Below are 18418 nucleotides of genomic sequence, written 5' to 3' on the forward strand. Positions count from 1 at the left end.
TCCCAGCAGAAAGATACCTCGGAACACTAAGTGTGACCATATGGCCCTGCAGACAGTTATGGATAACATCTTTGCTGCCATGATCAACTCTGTCAAAGCAAGACTCTTGCAGCAGGAGGAAAAGCCCTCATCATCTTTGCCAGTTTGTTCTCTTTGAAAACAGATCAGCCAAGGGCACACAGGCTGAAAGAGCACGCTAGGCATTTCCTCTGACCCACACAAGCACCTCATTACACCTCATTCTTCCATAATTTCATCCTCCACAACCATCTCATTGAGAGTTTCAGAGCAAATTCTTCCTTTCCAACTTCCACCGAGCTAATTTGCTATGAGAGTCTCACGAGACCCATCAAGAACGAACCTTATCCAAAGGCAAAACGCTTTGAATTTGTGGTGAATCATTATTTTTTGGTATCAGATGCTGTGCATCCTTACCCTCCCGAGTGAGTCATCTCTCATTTCCAGCTAGCATTCTGCATGAGGGACTCCACCTGGCTCATTAGTGGGTGGGTATTTTCAGAAACTCCAATTCTTTCAGCAGTTGAAATAGAGAACAAAAACAAAATCTTGATTTCTGCCAACACAAGATGACATTCAGCAGGAACAACGTGAATTACTGGTAAGGCTGAAGCTAGGCTAGGAGCATGTTTGTGCGGAAGGTCGGTATTCCCAGCAGGTCTCAGAAAGTGCTGCTTTGTTTGCTTAAGTCATCAAACATTTGTTTTTGTGGTCTGCTTCGACTCCTGTTAATATTCGCTTAGGTTTCATCCTTGTAAATGCGTTTCACCCACAACCAAGGCCTGCAAATGACTTCCCCAACATTAGATGCAGTTTAGCATGTAAAGACATTCCAGAAGCAATTGCATTGCATACCAGATGAAATATTAATGATCAGGTTTTGCTACAAGCAAGACAAATTGACCGTGGAACTGACGAAACAATAGTCAAAGCAATGCTCTTACAGGAGCATGGTCAGTTGTTTCAGGTCTCTATCCTGCCTGCAGCCCCCAAAGGCAGTGAGGGTTACAGCCCCGGCACACAGAGGGCAAAGAGTTAAGTTTGTGACCTGGCACTTCTCCTCAAACCTGTTCAGAATCATTATTATCCAGAAGGAAGTTACATATTAATTTGTAGGAACAACACAGTCTCTGTGCTTGAAGCTGAACTCCACGTTTAATTGTATTTAAAACAAACTTTGTTTGGGATAACTTTTTTTTGCACAGATTCTAGAGGAAGAGGGTTAAATCCTCAGATTTGTCTCATTTGTCATCTGACCACGCTGCATACCACAACGAAATTAATCACATGCTAATGTATTCACACCACTTTGGAGCCTCTGTGACCTTGCATGGAAGGGAGGAGATTTGGCCTGAACTGTTCAAGAACCGCATCCAGCGTGACACCGTCAGCAGCAGGACCCATGGCCCCGGGGCATGAGGCAGGGCCGCGCTGGGTTGGGTTCTCAGCCTCCAGCCCCGAGCTGGTAACATGGACATGGCTGAAAGAGGATGATCAGGGAACTGAGCTGGCCACAGGACGGGGCTGTGTGGGATGGGGAAGAGGCCGGAGAAGAGGCCGGCATCCTTCCAGCTGAGCCTCCCTCCGGGAAGCCGCCCTCCACACCGAGTTCCGACAGTAAAAGGAGCTGGGAGACCACCCACACCTGACCAGATTTACTCCAGCTGTCCACACTTCTCATCCTCCTGGTAGTGAGGGAGGACAAAGGACAAGGGTATCCAATCCCAGTGCCAACAGACACGGGTCTGGGCCCTGGATTCTCCATCTTGTTCACGGCATCGCTGCCTTCAGAGCCGTCCGCTGCTGTAAGCACCTTACAGACAACAGCCAGACTGCTGGGACAGGTTCCTCCAAAACTACACAGACACTGCCATTGACACTGCTTACTTCATGGAGCAAATATCCCTCAGAAAATCCCCGCAGTAAAACACTGGCTGTTTGCCACCCAGTATGCAAACAGGCAAAACTAATGAGACCTTCAAAAGGTGCCACGCTCACCTTGCTCATGAGACAGATCCGTGCAGGCCCCTTTGGGTCACACAGGTCAGAGGTCCGAGCACAACAGATCTGTGGGCTTTGGATTATTAAGAAAAAAAAAAAAATCCACCCACTTGTTACAAAAATAGGCAAGTGCCTTCACAGAGCTACCCCTTGCAAGCAAAGGCTATGGAGCCTTCAGAAATAAACCCGACACATCGCCCTGTGCGCCCAGGAAGGAATCCGAGGGAACAGATCGTTTTGTACAAATTGAGCCTCTGAGGGTCACTGCATTACAGAAATAGCACGATGTGAGAAGACATTTCCTGCTTGCCTCTGCGCGGGGCAGGTGCCTGTGTCAGAGGAGTTGCTAGGAGAGGACAAGCCCATAATCCTCGGATCTTCCTCCTCAAGTTCTAACAGGATTTCCAGTGCTGGAGAACACATCTGTGACCCTGCCCAGGAAACCACCTTCAGAAAGGATAACCAACTCGGCCTGTTCTGTGATTGACTTGGAGTTTCCAGTACTGATTTATGAATGCTGTGTATTTTATACGTTCACACGATTCCTGAAAAGGGGATTAAGGTATTAGCATACAGAAAAAAGCACGAAGTAGTTTCATCCGGCGTTTAACATTAAGAAAACCTGAAGCTACCTGCCTTGAAGCACTGCCTTCATCAACCTAGGAGGTCATTCAACGCTTCAAACATCTGAAGAAAACCTACACCCATAAAAACAGAGGACAAAGGAAAAAGTAATGGGAGAGAATACCATAAAGAAATAATGACAGATTAGAAAACATATATATAAATGCAGAACACCTGGGCAAAGCTAAAATGCACTTTCCACAAGAAGAGAGCTCTTCCTCCTTTTCTAATCTCCATGATTTGTCCTTACTGTGAAGGTTCAAAGCCAGCTGTCTCGGGTCACTCTACAGCTACTGCCAATGTTTATTAAAGAGGGGAAACCACTTGACCCCGGGAAAAGGTCTTTGGGGCAGACCTGGCTGGCGGGACAGGACCTGACCACGGCAGGGGAACGTCACAGCCCCGACCAGCGGAGCAGAGGCCAGCTCCACACCGCAGGAGGCCAGGCCCTGTCCTGCATATGTACAGCAGGGGGTGACCGACTCCTAGATTTGAGGTCTGAGCAGTAAGGGTCCTTTGCTTCTGTGAAAAGAAGGAACATTTACACTTAGCTTATATCTGCACTTGTCCTGAAGGATGAATTTTGAGGCTGAACCACTACCAGCTAAAAGACTCCTGCCCAAACCACACAAAAGACTTGGAGCCTGATGCTGTAACACGTTGTGCTACTTCTAAAGCTTTCACTCAGCAAAAGCGAAACCTGCCACTGCATATTTTTGTTAGGTATATACCACTCAGTGCCTTCACTTGCTGGTGTTCTATTTTTTTTTCCTTAAAATCACACACCAAAAAGCTCTGTGTTCAACAGCTGTGGATTTTTCTTCTAACACCACATTTTCCTTCAACTCTGACAGCCAGGACTGCCTGGCAGCAATTTCACCATTCCACCTTTCGAATATTTGCGTAACTCACGACAGAACCACGTAGCCCAGCTGGGCCAACAAGCCACCACACTCAAGCCCCAAATATTTGTCCTGGACATTACCTGAGGAACAAGCAGCAGAACCACAGCGCTGGCCCCGCTGGAAGCAGGGCTGGGCCTGGAGGCCTGAAGTGGAGCCTGGGTTGCTCTGTTCTGTCAGCAAACGAGCAGCTTCCAAGGCTGCTCCTCTAACTCGTAGGAATTTGTCTTAAAGATCAAGCTTGCCACAGAACTGTACCACAGCTGTACCCACGTGAAGCAGACGGGAACGATATTTTGTTGTTAGAGCCAGAGAAGACAAAGAGCTGGCATTAAGGAACGCCACAGCCTGACCTCGCTGCCCTCGTTGGGATACCAAGGCAGGCAGCAGGTCCCGAGCACACATTCGGAGGCTCAGCAGCAGGGCAACTGCGTGTTTACAGCTCCTCGCACCGAGCTCTGGTTCTCCAGGATTCATCTCAATTATCACAGGATGCAGCTGAGCTGTCTGCAAACATTAAAGGAGAAAAGCCGTAGGCACCACCTAGCAAATTTCGACTCGCAGCATTCCTGGTGGCTGACAGCGAGGAGTCACAGCACACATCCAGAACCAGCCTCCCCCCTCGGCAGGAGCCGAGCCGATGTGGGCACTTCTGAGAGTGGGAATGCAGGGGAGTTTCTGTGGCTGCCCCTTTTTTAATGCATGGACCCCATAGCCCAAAAATGTTCAAGACAAAATGGAAGGAGCGGCAGAATTAAAGTTGGACTTATTTTATCAGGTATCGGCATCACCTCCGAGTGAAGTTTTCCAGCACACCCAGCACTGGCCAAAACCACGTTGAAAATCCAGCTTCAGCGTGAGTCCTGGCAGGGCAGGGCAGCAGCACACAGCCCCAAAACACCACTCTCCTGCCCAGCACTATGGACAACGCAGGAAAGGCTGCCTGATGAAGTCCTCCCAGGTTGTTGATCCTATAGCAGCAATTCGAATGCTGTACTTAAAAGATGACCTGATTTTGAACAAAGCAGTTATTAAAAAAATCTTCAACGAGATTAATTTTGCTCTCGTTATGCCTTTCAGTATATAGACAGAGCCATTAAAACTCAAATAGACATGAGCATCAGATTTAGATCTTTCCACTCATGTCCAGTAAAAATCAAAAATAAATTTAGACCAGAGAAAGAGGGGTGGATCTATTTTGAGTCAAAATAAAATACTGTTATAAAAGTTAAACTCTTAATAACAGATTTTGGCCGAGAGAATGTTAAATGCTATGTCAGCATCTGCTCTACTGAAAATTTCAAAGTACTGAATTGCTTTGATAGTTCTTTGACCTCTGCCCCACATATCCAACACAGCGTTAATTTGGGAAGGAATTATTACTGCAGCAGGGTGCCGCTTCCTATCCAGCATCTGTAACCTGCCCCAAGCTGTGTACCACAAAAAGGCTGCCAAGCAAAGAACATTTGTGTCAGGGGAGCCACTGCTGCTCCATCGATAAGGCTCCCACTGTCACACACGGTCACATCTAGCTGTCCACATACACCAATTGCCTAAGCTTCCCCACCACCACCAGTGCAATTACCCGTTGCAGAAATACTGCGAGTTTTGCTTCTTTCATTACCTGGTAGCAAGTCCTCGTTAGCTGCAGCCCACAAAGGAGTTTCCTCCTCCACCAGCAGCCACAAATTTAACAGGGCACTGCAGTTTTGCATGACTGAGGACTCAGACCTGTTTTTTTCTCATTTGTGAACAAAAGCACATTTAAGCCAAGAACTCTGACAGCACAAAACCTACACATTAGCCATTGTTTACTGCCTCGTTCTTCAGACGCACGATGCTACGCAGGAAAATCAAGGCCTGTAATGAATTACTGGTCAGCACGCTATCTGGAAGCTTTGTGATTCCAACAACTCCCTCCATCTCCTTATATGCTCAAGAAAGCACAGACAGGGAAAAATAGCCAATTAACTGAAAGTCAACAGTTCAGTCTCATAAAGCCTTACACATTTGGGAGGGGGGCAGAAAGCAGAGCAGCAGCAGGCAGAACACAGCATGGGTATCCAAGCACAGTCCCACCAGGATGGGGAGCACGGGTCTGCCCCGACAGCACTGGCATTTTTGTGCCACAACCACACATCACTCCTTTAAGCCTTCTGCTAGGTTTTAAGCACAGGAGCCACAGAATGTAACACATCAGAATGAAGATAAAACAGAAAAACCTTTAATAAAAGGTGCAGACTGTCAAACAACACACGTACAACGCAGAGATTTACTGGCTGACACACGCACAGGAGGGCTGGCAGGAAGGCTCTCACCAGCCCACCCCTCTCCAGATGCTAACCTGCCATCTGCTTCGTTGCCACCTTCCCCTACACCCTTTAAAGACGTTCTCAAAATGCTGAGTTTGGGTGCCCTTCCCACACTTACAGGTTTTTCTGTGCTCCGATCAGCAACTGGGTCCTGCTGGAACCAGTGCAATTACCAGGATGCTGAGACATGGGCTTCCAGAAGAGTTGTGTCAGTACTTCAAGGAGCCAACAGAAGCAGAATGGTGTAGGTCAACCTTTACAAAGGTTGTAAAGCAATAATTAACACCCAGAATGAAATGAGCAGCAGGCAGGCAGAAAAGTAAAAGAAGTCTCGCCCCAAGAGCACATGTAAAGGCTTCAGCCATCTCAAGGTATAATGATGCTTCTCCTTCTCCGGGAGCAACGCCACCGAGTCCAGGTTTCTCACATCATTAGAAAGGATGCAACAGGCATAAGAGCACAGTCATTCATAGAGCAAAGCTAAACAGAGAAGGAGAAAGGATTTTTTACTTTAAAATAACCATTTTTAACACCCATAAACGCAGCAATTTGAAAGACCGCTAACCTGGAAATTGAAGCCATCGCCTTCCAAAACGAAGAAACCTAAAATAACCTAACCTGCTCCACATAGAGCCAGGCTTGTGCAAAACCCATCCCAGTCAGCCAAGCATCCACAGTTCAGAAAAGTGGATTCAAAATCGACTCTCTTTTACTTTGTGTCACAGTCCAACACCAGCAAAGACAGCAGCATTCGCGATCATTACATTAAACACGTATCTCAAACGCTTTAAGGTATCACCAAGTCTCTAAAGGTACTTACTGCACACGCTGTTAGGAATCAGTATTAATACATGCTCCTAGACTCAAGACCAAACACAAGAGAAAAGGCTCCGCGTTGTTCGCAGGAGGCAGTCAGTAACTGGACCAAACTTACACATCTGCTTCCATACACAACCTCATTTCATTTTTGTCTGCACATAATCCATGAATTCAATCATCACAGGTGCCCTGTATCCCAAAATAAAGTCCTTTCATCCAAAAAAAAAAAAAAAAAAGAAAAAAGAAAAAAGTTAAAAAAAAATCACATTTCATCCTAAGCAAGGCTCCTGCCTCTCCTAGCTCTCATCTCCAGGTGTCAGACTGGCCCGGCAGCGGCACTGTTTAAGCGCACACCTCAAGTCAGGACCTCGGTACAAACCAGCCCCGTGGTCGTGCTTCCTGCAGCTGATGGCAGCACCAGGCACAAGACGGCTTCTCCCTGCCCAGAGCTAACCCTCAGCACCCCGAGCGCCGAGCAGAGGCTCTGATGGAATCTGCAAGCACTGCAGAAGCCAAAGGAAGCGCAATTCCAATACGTTTAACAACCGAATTAGCATAATGCTCAGCATGCAGAAACCAGCTTCCCTGACCTTCCCAAAACGCTGATCCGCAACTATCGATGAGCCTCTCCTATGTGTGCTGTGATTCAAGTACAGCTAAGAAAGGCAACCAGAAAACATCCATTGCCCCATCAAGTTTAGCAAGAACAGCTCAGAGACGTGGAAACCTCTGCTGCAACCACACACAACCTCGGAGCAATACCCAGAACCTCTCAGTACTATGTAAAATTGTATTTGAGGGTGAAAGGATCAGAACTAGTACCAGAAACCCTCCTGCTATCATACCAGTCCATTTAATCTCTTCTTCATTATAAGCAGTAACCAACGAGAGATGGGATACTCTTAAAAACCTTTCTTTTTTAAAGAACAAACTGAACGCTGACTAGTAAGAATTACAAGACACATACATTTGAACATGATTTAGAAATACTTCACATTAATTGCATAAATCACAATGTTTACTTTCTCAAACACAACTGCTATCGTAGGCTGAAATATAACACACAAGAAAAAAAACTCTATACTGTTCATAGATGCATACTGCAAGGATAGGATGATATTTAAGGTAACCATTAGGGTGCTTAAAATATTCTAAGGGCAAATTATACTAATATCTGCCATTTGAAAGCACCGACACAGTCAGAGCACTGTTTGACAACAAGCAACAAAAATGACATTTCTTGTAAGGTCGCTAAGTAAAGGAACAAACCAGCTGCACTGCACAGCTCGGGCCTCGGTGCCCGTTTTAGAAAGGCATCCCTGCTCGTCCTGCTCAATGAGGAACTCAGAGCGTTCTCATGAAAATCAAACGCAATTCTGGTGGCCAGAAATTCCAGCCCTGTTTAAAACATACGACTTTGCTGGGCCAAATGCTTTCGTTACGGATGAGAGGGCTTTGTCCATCGAAAGCCTTGTATGGCTGAACGTCCGCGCGGCAGATAAACATCCCTCTGCGGCTTTGGCACCGCTCGCTCCCTACCAAGAGTCACTGATACTGGAGCTGAATTCAGAAGGCAGCCAGACTCCAATCCGAGCTGGAGTCTGAGCTCATTAAAAGAAAGGAATAAAGACCGGCTTAAATTCCATTCCTGTTTTCCAAGCGCTAACCAACATTGATCACCCCACGCTTACATCGGCAGGAATACCAGAGCTGCCCAGTTATTAGCGCCACTCGATGGGAGGCACAGAGGGCACGTGCTTAACCAACGCCACCACCAGAAAAACAGCCACTGCAAAAACATAAACAGTGGCTGACGTGTATGGAGACAACATGGCTTGCACCAAAAGCACACACAAACACTCATTTTCATGCATTTCACTAAAATACCAGCAGCTTTTTACCCTGAGAAAGGAAGGATAACGTTTTTTAACTCTTAGACTTAGAGAAAAACCAACAAAGCAAAACCATCATCATCATCACTTCCTCACCTCTTCTCCTCTCCACCATGCAAACCCAAGCATTTCAAGCCCCAAAACACAGCTAATTTCTTTTTCTTCCGTCTTGCCATTCATCTTACGTGCACCCAAGCCGCCCCTGCGGCCAAGCTGAAGCTGCCTGCTCTGGGGCTGGCCTCGCTCGGGGGCACACACACGCTTCCAGGCAATGCCAGCACGCTGCGGACCGCGCTGCTGAGCGGTAACTGGGTCAGGCACGCAGCCGAGACCACAGCAGAGCCCAGTCCTCACCTCCCACCCAGCTCCGTACAGCCGGGCAACTACGAGATTGCTCTGATTAAAGAAACTTCTGGAGCGCACATGCAGGAGTTTTTTTCCCCCTCCAAGTGAAAAGCATGCAGATAACTCATTGCTGCAGGTTTGGTTATCTTTTTCTACTTGTTACAGCAAGCTAATGGCCATCCTGACTCATAATTATTACAACAGCGAGAAGCTTTCGGTTCTCACACTGTTGCGAGTCCAACATTCATTTTATTTCAGGCATGCCACGGCTTTATTATAGCTCAAAATGGAAAGTTCGGGCATTTACTACTGATAAGAACTTCGACAGAACAGCTCTGTAATTGGCTTTAAGGCTGCCCAGATTTTCCCCCAGAGGCTTCAGCACACATTCACAGGACAGGACCCAAAACGCAAACAAGCAGCAATCTCAGCTCAGAATCCCCCGCAGCCCCACACTGCCCAAATCGCAGCCCCACAATCACACCAGCCTAAAAAAGCATTGTTACCCTTCCTGTCCTCAAGCGTGTTTGTAGAAGTGAAGAGTACAAAAAAAGTTCGACCCCCATCGTTTCCATGTAATTGTAAAGTACCGAAAACTGCCAAAGTACGTATTAACAATTTGGGATTTTCTCCTACTTAAGCAGATGTATTGAAAAATAACCCCACCCAGCCCAGAAAGCCGTTTGAGAGCTTTCTTGCTGCAGTTCCAGCATCACACATTTCCAAAACAAACCAAGGACAGTTGGAAGCAAGAAAATAAGCCATGTGGGTTTGGGGAAGGAGCCTAAAAATGATCAAGCTGTTTACAGAGTCGCTTCTAGCCCTGACAAAAACCCTCACTGCCCGAGCAGACCTCTCCCATGAGATTTTCAGCTCCTACCAGCTGAGTTTCACCAAGAATTTCACTCCAAGCCAGCGGGCAGAGCACGCTCTCGGCACCACGGGAAGCACAGGGGGCAGCCCAACAGCACGCTGCTTGGACATTTTGGGAGCAGGCAGTGCCCTCAGTTGCAGGGGCATCCAGAGTTTACCAAGCACGAGGGCTTCAAGCTGTGCTGGTAGATCTATGACACCTGTGCTGCAAACTGGGGACAGCCACCGCACGGTGCCAAAGGCCACTCCTGCACCAAGGAGTCCTCCTTTAAATAGGTCCCGAGGCCAAAGCAAGAACCTCGTGGCTTTTTCCCACATGATGCCTTTGGATGATTCCTACACAGAAAACAAAAAAACACACCTAAAACGTTGCAACACCCCCAGCTTCTCATCACCCTTGCACGCCAAGCACAAAGAAGTGATACAGAGCGCTCACAGCATCGCTGCAGCGTCGTGCCCGGGCTTGCAGGATTAAGCACTTCACTTCAGGCTCCCTTTTACAACAGCCCACTGAACACAGCGTGATCTGCCCCGTGAACAGCACCTTAAAGTTCTGAAGAGACACAGCACGTTCCTCCCCAAAGCTGCTTAAGAGTCAAAAACGGAGCCCCAAAAGATTGTGGCTACGTTAAAGAATGATATAAACTAGCAGAAAAAATAAACACTGTGCATCTCCCTGCCACCAACAGCATCACGTGAAAATCTACCGAGCTCTGGAAGTGAAAGACTTCCAACCAGCATTATTCATACCCTCCTGCGGGAAAACATCCTATAAAAAGAAGGCTTGGAAGTAGGAAAAGGACAGCGGCACTGCATGTAACTGGATGCCAAGGATCTGAAACTTGCAGCGAGACAGGCGTGCACACACCCCTTTCCCCAGTCACATCTTTAAATACCTCCACAGCACGCAGCTCGGCGTGACAAACCCACCGGCAGCAGAAACTTCCCCTGGCAAGGGAGCAGCACCCAGTCACCGGTTTCGGTGGAGCATCGAGGTGAGGAAACCTTCCAGCTCAGGGAGAAAAATGGGGATGGACGGGACTCCTCGGTAAGGAACCAACACGTCCAGCACCAGGTCCAAGCCCCGTGTCACAAACCTGTAGGGCATCCCCACAAGCACCGCCGTGCTGAAGTTTTCAAGCCTGTGGGAAGCTTTTTTTTTTTTTTTACCACTATTTAGAAACTCACAGACAGGAGGAAAATCACCAGGAGCTGTGTCAGCTTTGTTCGGATGGCTCTTGGAAGAGCAGCCCGAGGAGAGACGGCTCCAAGAGCAGGGGGAAAGCAAAGACCGAGCCTGTGGAAAGGAGCGGGCAGCGAGCGCAGCAACGCATTCCTCTCCAAGGAGAAAGAGCTCGTTTTTTACTTCACTGTAACCAAGCCCATGTGAAGGGGAAAGGAGGCGACAAGGCGGGCTGCAGAATTACCCAGTAGCCAGGGAAACAAGGCACTGACCGGAGCAGGGCCCGGGACAACGCCGGAGCCACACGGGGAACGCGTGCTCCTTGCGGCACCGTCTCCATTCTGCGCTCAGCCTGCACGGCACCAGGGCTGGAGAGCTTCTGAAATACCGTCCTTGGAGGCTGAAATTCTTGCAGCCAAGTCTCTTCCCAAGCCAGAACTCATTTTTCCCCCTCTTCTGAGGAACTCAGGCCTGCAGGAAGCCCGCGGACACCCGAGGGGCTCAGCTCGCATCGCAGGCAGCAGCGCTGCTGCACGTGGTTGGAGACAGCATTAAAACAGGAAAATCAAAGCTACGTGCAGCTGGCAGCACGGCGCTGAACGGAGGCAATAAAGCGCTCAATTACCAGACATTAAAGCCTTCCCAGGACCTTGCTATCTGCTCGGCCAGAGCCCAGATGCGGAGCGGCGGCGATGGGCACGCGCCGACCTTTCTCCCCCAGCCGAACGGCACCGCGAGCACCAACCTTGGACCGCAGTCACATCATTTACTGCCGCGGGTAAAACGGGACAGGAAAAATGACAACCGGCAAATTTTATGCGGAGGGCAGCCCTGGGCTTCTGCTGCTTCCAGGGAGCGGCAGCGCTATGACGAGAGTCGTTTTGTTCTTCTTTGGGATTTTTGGGGAAAGGAGCGATATTCAGAGCGGAGACACGCAGAGGAGCTGCACGACCATCACCATGAAGCTGCTGATGGGTGGCTGCTCCCCTCCGCTCCCAGAGGCAGGGATCGGACCCAACCCTGGATCCTCACCGGGGGAATTCCTTTGGCGTCCAACCAGGCACCCACCGGGGTGGGTTAGGGGCAGCCCCCACCGTCAGCCCCATTCCTGCCTCTCGCCTATCCCGAAGCAAAACCCACCGCAGACTGACCCCCCGATACACCCCATGGCTATTTTTGCAGGAAAAAGCACAAAATACAATGACAAAAAACCTATAAAACAGTACGAAAAGTTGATAACCACTCGGATGGGAGATTTTGGGGAAAACACCCGTGCCGAGCCCCCCACCAGCCCCCCCCCCCTGCTGCCAGCCCCCCGGCTGCCCCCCGGAACACCCCGAGGGGGCACGGGGAGATAACACCAAGGGCAGTAAGGGAGGGGGGGGCTCCTCCTGCCGAGGCTCTCCCCAGCCCCGCCGTTACCGGGGGCACCCGGCTGACCCCCCCCAAGCCCCCACCCATGGGGGGAACGCAGCGGCCCCCCCCCCCACTCCCCCACCCCCGATGGCCGCCCCGGGGCCGTTCCCCACCGCCAGCACCCTGCGGCACCGGGGGGGCTCAGGGGGGCTCCGACCCCTGCTTGGCCGTGACCCCGCCGCCCCGGGACCCCCCCGAGACCCCCCCCAAACCCCCCCCCCGGTGCTTCCCCGCCCCGCCGGTACCGGCCGTGCCGCAGCGACCGGCGGCGCTGCCCAGGGGGTGCCCCGGGGTGGAGGTGGGGGAGCCCTGGGGTGGGGGCACCGCCCCCTGAGCCCCCCGCGCCCCCCGCGCCCCCCGCCCGCTCTCACCTCCCGGCCCCGCCGCGCTCCGCGCCCCGCCGGGCAGGCGCCGACCGGGCCGGGCACGGCCCGGGGTGGGCGGGGCCAGGGCGGGGGGAGTGGGCGGGGCCTCTCCGAGCCACGCCCCCACGCAGTGCCCGGCCGCGGGGGGGAAGCGGCTCCGTTGTCAAGGCGACCGCGCGGCGCCGCTGGGGTGGGCGGGGCCGAGCCCCCCCCCCCGAGGGGAGAGGGAGGCCACGCCCCTTCCACCTGCCCCCCTCCCCCTCCCCCCTCCTCTGGTGGCGGCGGGGTGGACGCGGGTTCGAGTCCCGCCCCGGGAGCGAGGCCGGCGCCAGCCCTGAGGGAAGCACAGCCCCGTGTCCCTTCGTCCTTCCAGGGCCCCCGTGCCAGGGCAGGCTCGGTCACCAGCACTGGGGACGGAGCTTTAGGCTGTGAAGGGGACGTGTGTCCTCAGTACGGGGCCATTCCTCCTCAGTCTGGGGGCATTTCTCCTCAGATGAGGGTGTTTCTCCTCAGACAGTGGTGTTTCTCCTCAAATAGGGCTGTTTCTCCTCAGACAGGGCTGTTTCTCCTCAGATAGGGGTGTTTCTCCTCAAACCAGGCGGGTTTCTCCTCAGCATGAGGCAGCTCCATGCCCGCCAGGAGCCCCCCAGCCTGCCTGCGGGCCCCTCAGCCGTGCTGCCCCCCGGGCTGTGTGGTGGTGTCAGCGCTGACTCTGCTCCTTGCCACCTTGCCAAGGTGTGGTTTGTGTGCCGGAGGAGTCCAAAGTCAGCTCCGGGGCCGGTGACTCACTGGGCAGGCAGTGCCCAGGCCGTGGCCGGGGTGAGAAGTGGCAGCGAGGGCGGCTCCACGCCCTCAGCCAGCTCCCAGCAGGGCCGCGGGGCACCCGGCAGCATCCCCATGTCAGCAGGGAGCCCACCAGTCACTGCCCATCCACACCTTACTTCAGATTTTAGGGCTCCTGGGCAGATCAGGCTGATTTATCTTTCCATGCCCCATGCCTGCACTGCCGGAGGGAGGTGATGCTTCCTTGGTGCACCTCAGCTCGGAGCAGGAGCTGCCCGGTGGCTGCTCCAGGCAGGTGTGTGGCTGGGGGCCAGGGAAGAGCTCTCAGCAGAAGCACCCAGCTGCACGATAGCTGTGCGAATAAAAGAGAGCCTCCCCTCCTCTTTCCCCACCCTTGTTGTATACACCCACATCCCATTTAAATCAAGATCCCTTTCCCACAGACCCCCTTGCTCCCAAATCAGGCTAATATATGTACTTCCCCCACCTTAGCAATGCTTTTATCTTCACCACATACAAACACAAAGCGATCCCAGCTCCGTGACTCATTCACCTTCCCCTTTTCCAGAAACGAAGGCACAATCCTGTCCCCTCATCCTCCTGTCCCCCCACCCCAGCACCTTCCCCACCTGGCCAGCATGGTTACCTCCATGCTGGCACCCATCCCGCAGCCTGGGCCATTGCTGGAACTGACACATGCCCGCACGGCGAGGGCGATCCACGGCTCAGATTAGTGCCTCTGCAAACAGGGTGTTACTGCTTTTTCCCTCTTTGAAGTGGTTCTCGGTCCACCCATGGCTTGGGAACCACTGCTCAAGCACACGGGGCTTTCAGAAAGGAATGGGAAACAATGAAATCGCCTGATCAGTTATTCAGGTGCCGCTCTAATGGCATCACCCTCCACAAAAACTCCTACATACCACGACGCAGCCAGAGATGAGAGAACTGGCCGAGCCGGGCTCCAGAGGCTGCGTAGCCTTTGGGAAGGCTGCATTCAAATGGGTGACGTCAAGAAGAGCAGACGCCTTCCCAAGAAGCTGCTGCCTCGTTTCCCACTGTCTGAGGAGGAACCTCAGCATGTGCCTTTGCAAATACCCAGGGCGATGAGACCTGGGAAGTTCAAAGGAGCCAGAGCAGCTCTCACTGCTTCAAGCCCAAGCAGGCCAGGGGCGGCAGCTGCACCTGCGGGACCGCAGAGCTGCGGGGTGGATGCAGGCCCGGTCTCGAAAAGCCTCCAGTGTAGAGCTGGAGGGGCCGTATCCTAACCCTCACTCAGCCTCTGCTGCCCTGGGGAGATCCCAGCCCTATGGGAACGGGAACGGCTGCGGCGTGGGGCCAGCACAGAGGGAACCACGGGACCCGCAGCGCTGCTGCAGAGAGCCGGGATCCCCCGGCACAGGGCACAGCAGGCGGCACCGCGGCCGTGGTGGTTCCCCAAGGAGGGACCCGTGGGACCTGATGCAGGGAGGGCTCCTTCCCCGTGCCCTCTCCCTGCTATGACCCTGCCCGACCCCTTCTCCCGCTGTTTATCAGCAGGTATTTGACTGGAGTTAACCGCAATCTAGGGGCAGCGTTAAACGCAGAGCCCTGTTCCGTCGCCCCATGTACATAAATTAGAGCTGTAATTCCACCCCGCGGTGTGGATGGCAATAGCAAACAGACGCTGCCAGCCCCATCGCACGCAGACGTTTGAGCTTTGAACCTTTGGTTTATGATTTCACCAGTACTGTCAGTGCAATGATATGCAAGCGCTATACAATGAAGGAGTGCTCACACTTGGACAAAAATGGCAGGCCTCAGCCCTGAGAAGTTTTCATTTTTAAACACAAATGCTCTTTGCCATCACAGCGACAAAAGGCTCTGCCAGGCTGATGCACCCGTTCACTAGCAGCTCTGCTTCTTCCCAGGTGGGCACTGCCTCCCTTTCTCCTCTCTACAGTACATTTAACTTCCAGGGCTGGCGCATTTCACAATTCGACTACGAACTGCACAAAAGCAGTGAATAACAGCAAACATCGCATGTACCAGCGGGGCTGCTCCGGCGATCTGCTTCCTCTCGCACAGTCTGTCAGTGCCCTGTAGTGGAGAAATGGGTTAATTGCAAATGCCACATGGAGCCACTGCCAAGCTGCCGGGCTGTGCTCCTGCAAACTTGGGTCAGGCCCCGGCAGCCGGTGGAGAGGCTCCAGCACCGCGGCTGCGTGGAGATTTCGGCTGGCTGCTGCCTCGGTGGGACAGCGCTCTGCTCCCCGTCACCTCTGCCTGTCCCTGCCCGGCCCCAAAACAGCCCCTGGGCACACGGGCAAGATTCCTTCCTCTGCCCCAGTTACTGACAGCCTCGTCTCTTCCCTCTGAGCAAGTGACTCCTATTACACGGAGGTGGAGATGCATGCGAAAACACTTCAGCTGGGCCCGGGGAGCAAGTGCCTGCTCTTCGCAGGCTGGCGTGGCTTTGGAAGGCTCTGGCCCCAAGCGGTAAAGCACTTCGGTGTCCAGACTTGCAACCCTCCACAAAGGGCATGCTCCCACAAAGGTCAAAACTTCTGCTGAAGGTGAGAGGTGAGGCCCCAGAGGAGCCGGCCGGGAACGCCCTGCACGTCTTGGGCACAAAGTGCTGCAGGAAGGTGTTCTACTGCCAAATGGCATAATCCACAAAAAGGAAACAGAAAGCAAAGCTTCCCTCCCACTCCCCATCCCCACCACGGCAGGGGTCTTTCACAGCTCCTTTCCCACCTCTCTGTGTTCAGCCACCCTGAAAGTCAGCACGGAGAGCTCTGAGTGCCAGGCGCGGAGCCCCACTGCCCTCCGGACCCCCCTTGCCTGCTGCAGGCTCCTCTGCAGCCCCCAGGTTTCAGGCATGGAAGAGAGAGTCCTGATTTCATGGGGAAGGTTTGTAAAACACTTCCAAATGCCAGCTCTGGCCAAGAACCATTCCTGCCCCGGAGGGCTCTGCAGGGCTCCAGGCAGGTCTCTGATCAGAGCAGGGCTCTCCCTCTTCCAGAAGGGAGCTCAGCCAGGCAGAGGATGCCAGGCCTTCATCCCCCTGCAGCTGCTGCAGGCAGCACCAGACAGAAATCCAGAAAGGAAGGATAATTGAGCATCAAATTTGTATGTATAATGCTCTCCAGGAGGAAAGAGTTGTTAAGGATCACACCGTAGTGGAGGTTTTGTTGCATCAGAGTGAAAATGGGTGGGTGTGGAGTTTTTGCAATTATATAATCTCTGGTGGTTTTGGCATCCCTGCTTTGGGTGAGGACGCAGCAGCCCCGGCCCGTCTGCGGCCCGCCCTGCGCTATCAGCAAATGGCACATGGTCCGACTGCGTGGGGGTTGTGGCGAGAACAAAGGAAAGCAGATTTCCTGGGAGTCTGTTTTTGTTTTCCCAAGCAGAAGAGTGACTCAGATTTCAGCTCGCGCTCCTGTAACTCGGCCAACAACAACACGCTGTTAGTCGAAGTGATAAAGGCGAGTATCTTTGTGCTGTTTGCTGAACTCATAGAAGCTCTCACGAACTTGTCCACCCCAGGGTCGACTCGGTGACCTGTTCAGAGACCAGGCGCGGAGCCCCCAGCCCCTCGCAGGGACGGTGTCTCCCTGAGCAGCCTCGCAGCTCTCCAGCAAACTGCCCAGCACGTATCCTGCTGGTAAAACACTGCAGGTGATCCCAGCTTGTGCGCTGTCTTAGCTGAGAGCTTTGTGATGAATAGCGGTGAGCACCTCCATGTCATCCTAACGCAGCTGCTAAAAGTGCCACCGAAATGCTTTCGCTTTCTGGGAAATATTCCAGGAAAAAAAGCACCCTGCTTCCTGGTGCTTAAAAAGTGGCTTGACACATCCCTGCTCTTTTGTCCTCTGTATCCGAGCTTGTTTTTCATGGCTGTGAGGTGCCTTCCCAACCCCTTGGTGTGCCCGCAGCGTACATTGCTCACCACAGCCACTGCACACCAGTCTAGCAAAGACTACAGCTTTCAGGGGCTGTCCCCAGAGCTGTCAGCAAGGTGCTAGAGCTCCTTTGGGGGGATCAGCCTGAAGCAAGCACCGCCTGCACAAACTCTGCTGCACTGGTGCAAAACGGGGCTCGCCAAAGGATTTGCTGAGGGATTGCTACACACAGCTGTGGGTAAGCCCTTGTGCAACGGCTGTGCTTTCTCTGGAAAAGGAGCAGCTCCAAAACACGTGTTAGAACACCTTGAACAAGTCAGACACAGCTAGAGGTGCTAACAGGGCAGAGCAGACCTCAGCAGAGGCAGATGTTGAGACTGGAGACACTTTGCATTGACATTTTAACGTGTTGGTTCACGCACGTTAGCAGCGTGCTATAAATACGCCTGGTCCGTTCCCACTGCTGCAGCCGGGGTACCGTGGGGGTGCCACATGCCACCACGTTGCAGGACAAGGCTCACGGCCACACCGATGGACTCACCAAGTCACTGCCCCTCGGCTGCTCCCCCATCCCCATCACGCCCAAGCTCCCCAAGGCCGGCACCCCGCCAGCCTCCGGCAGGCTCTGAGCTTGACACCACTTGACCGAGCTGGTGAGGAAACCTGCACAAGCTCTTTGCTCCAGAGTGAACCGAGTTTCCTTCCATGCAGTCATCCAGCAGCAGGATTTTTGCCTGTCTCTCTCCACTCCACGCACGCAGAACATTTCTGCTGTTGCACATCGGGGACCTGGCCTCTAGTAATTAGCTTGCCAATTAATATCAGGTAATTAACACATTCATAAGGGCTGGTGGAATCCCACCCTGACATTTTCCGAGCTATGCATGTTTGGGGAGCGTCTTCATCAGCCTTTTGAAGTTCTTCGCTGTGAATTCACCGGCAATCAATTAAGCCTGCACTAAAAACTGGTGCTGTGCCATTAGAGCAAACATGCCCCAAGAAGC

The 18418-nt window shown here is 52.6% G+C and overlaps 1 protein-coding gene across 1 annotated transcript in view; it reads right to left on the reverse strand.

Annotated features, from left to right (window-relative positions):
- KIAA1671 (KIAA1671 ortholog) overlaps positions 1-12896 on the reverse strand; it is a 71462-nt gene extending 58566 nt beyond the window's left edge. Inside the window, exon 1 of the mRNA XM_038187527.2 lies at positions 12757-12896. The gene's annotated coding sequence lies outside the window, so the exon portion shown is untranslated. The remainder of the gene's footprint in view (positions 1-12756) is intronic.
- Positions 12897-18418: the final 5522 nt, after the last annotated feature.

Source organism: Anas platyrhynchos, chromosome 16 (assembly GCF_047663525.1).
Source record: "Anas platyrhynchos isolate ZD024472 breed Pekin duck chromosome 16, IASCAAS_PekinDuck_T2T, whole genome shotgun sequence".
In the NCBI taxonomy this organism is placed as follows: Eukaryota; Metazoa; Chordata; class Aves; order Anseriformes; family Anatidae; genus Anas; species Anas platyrhynchos.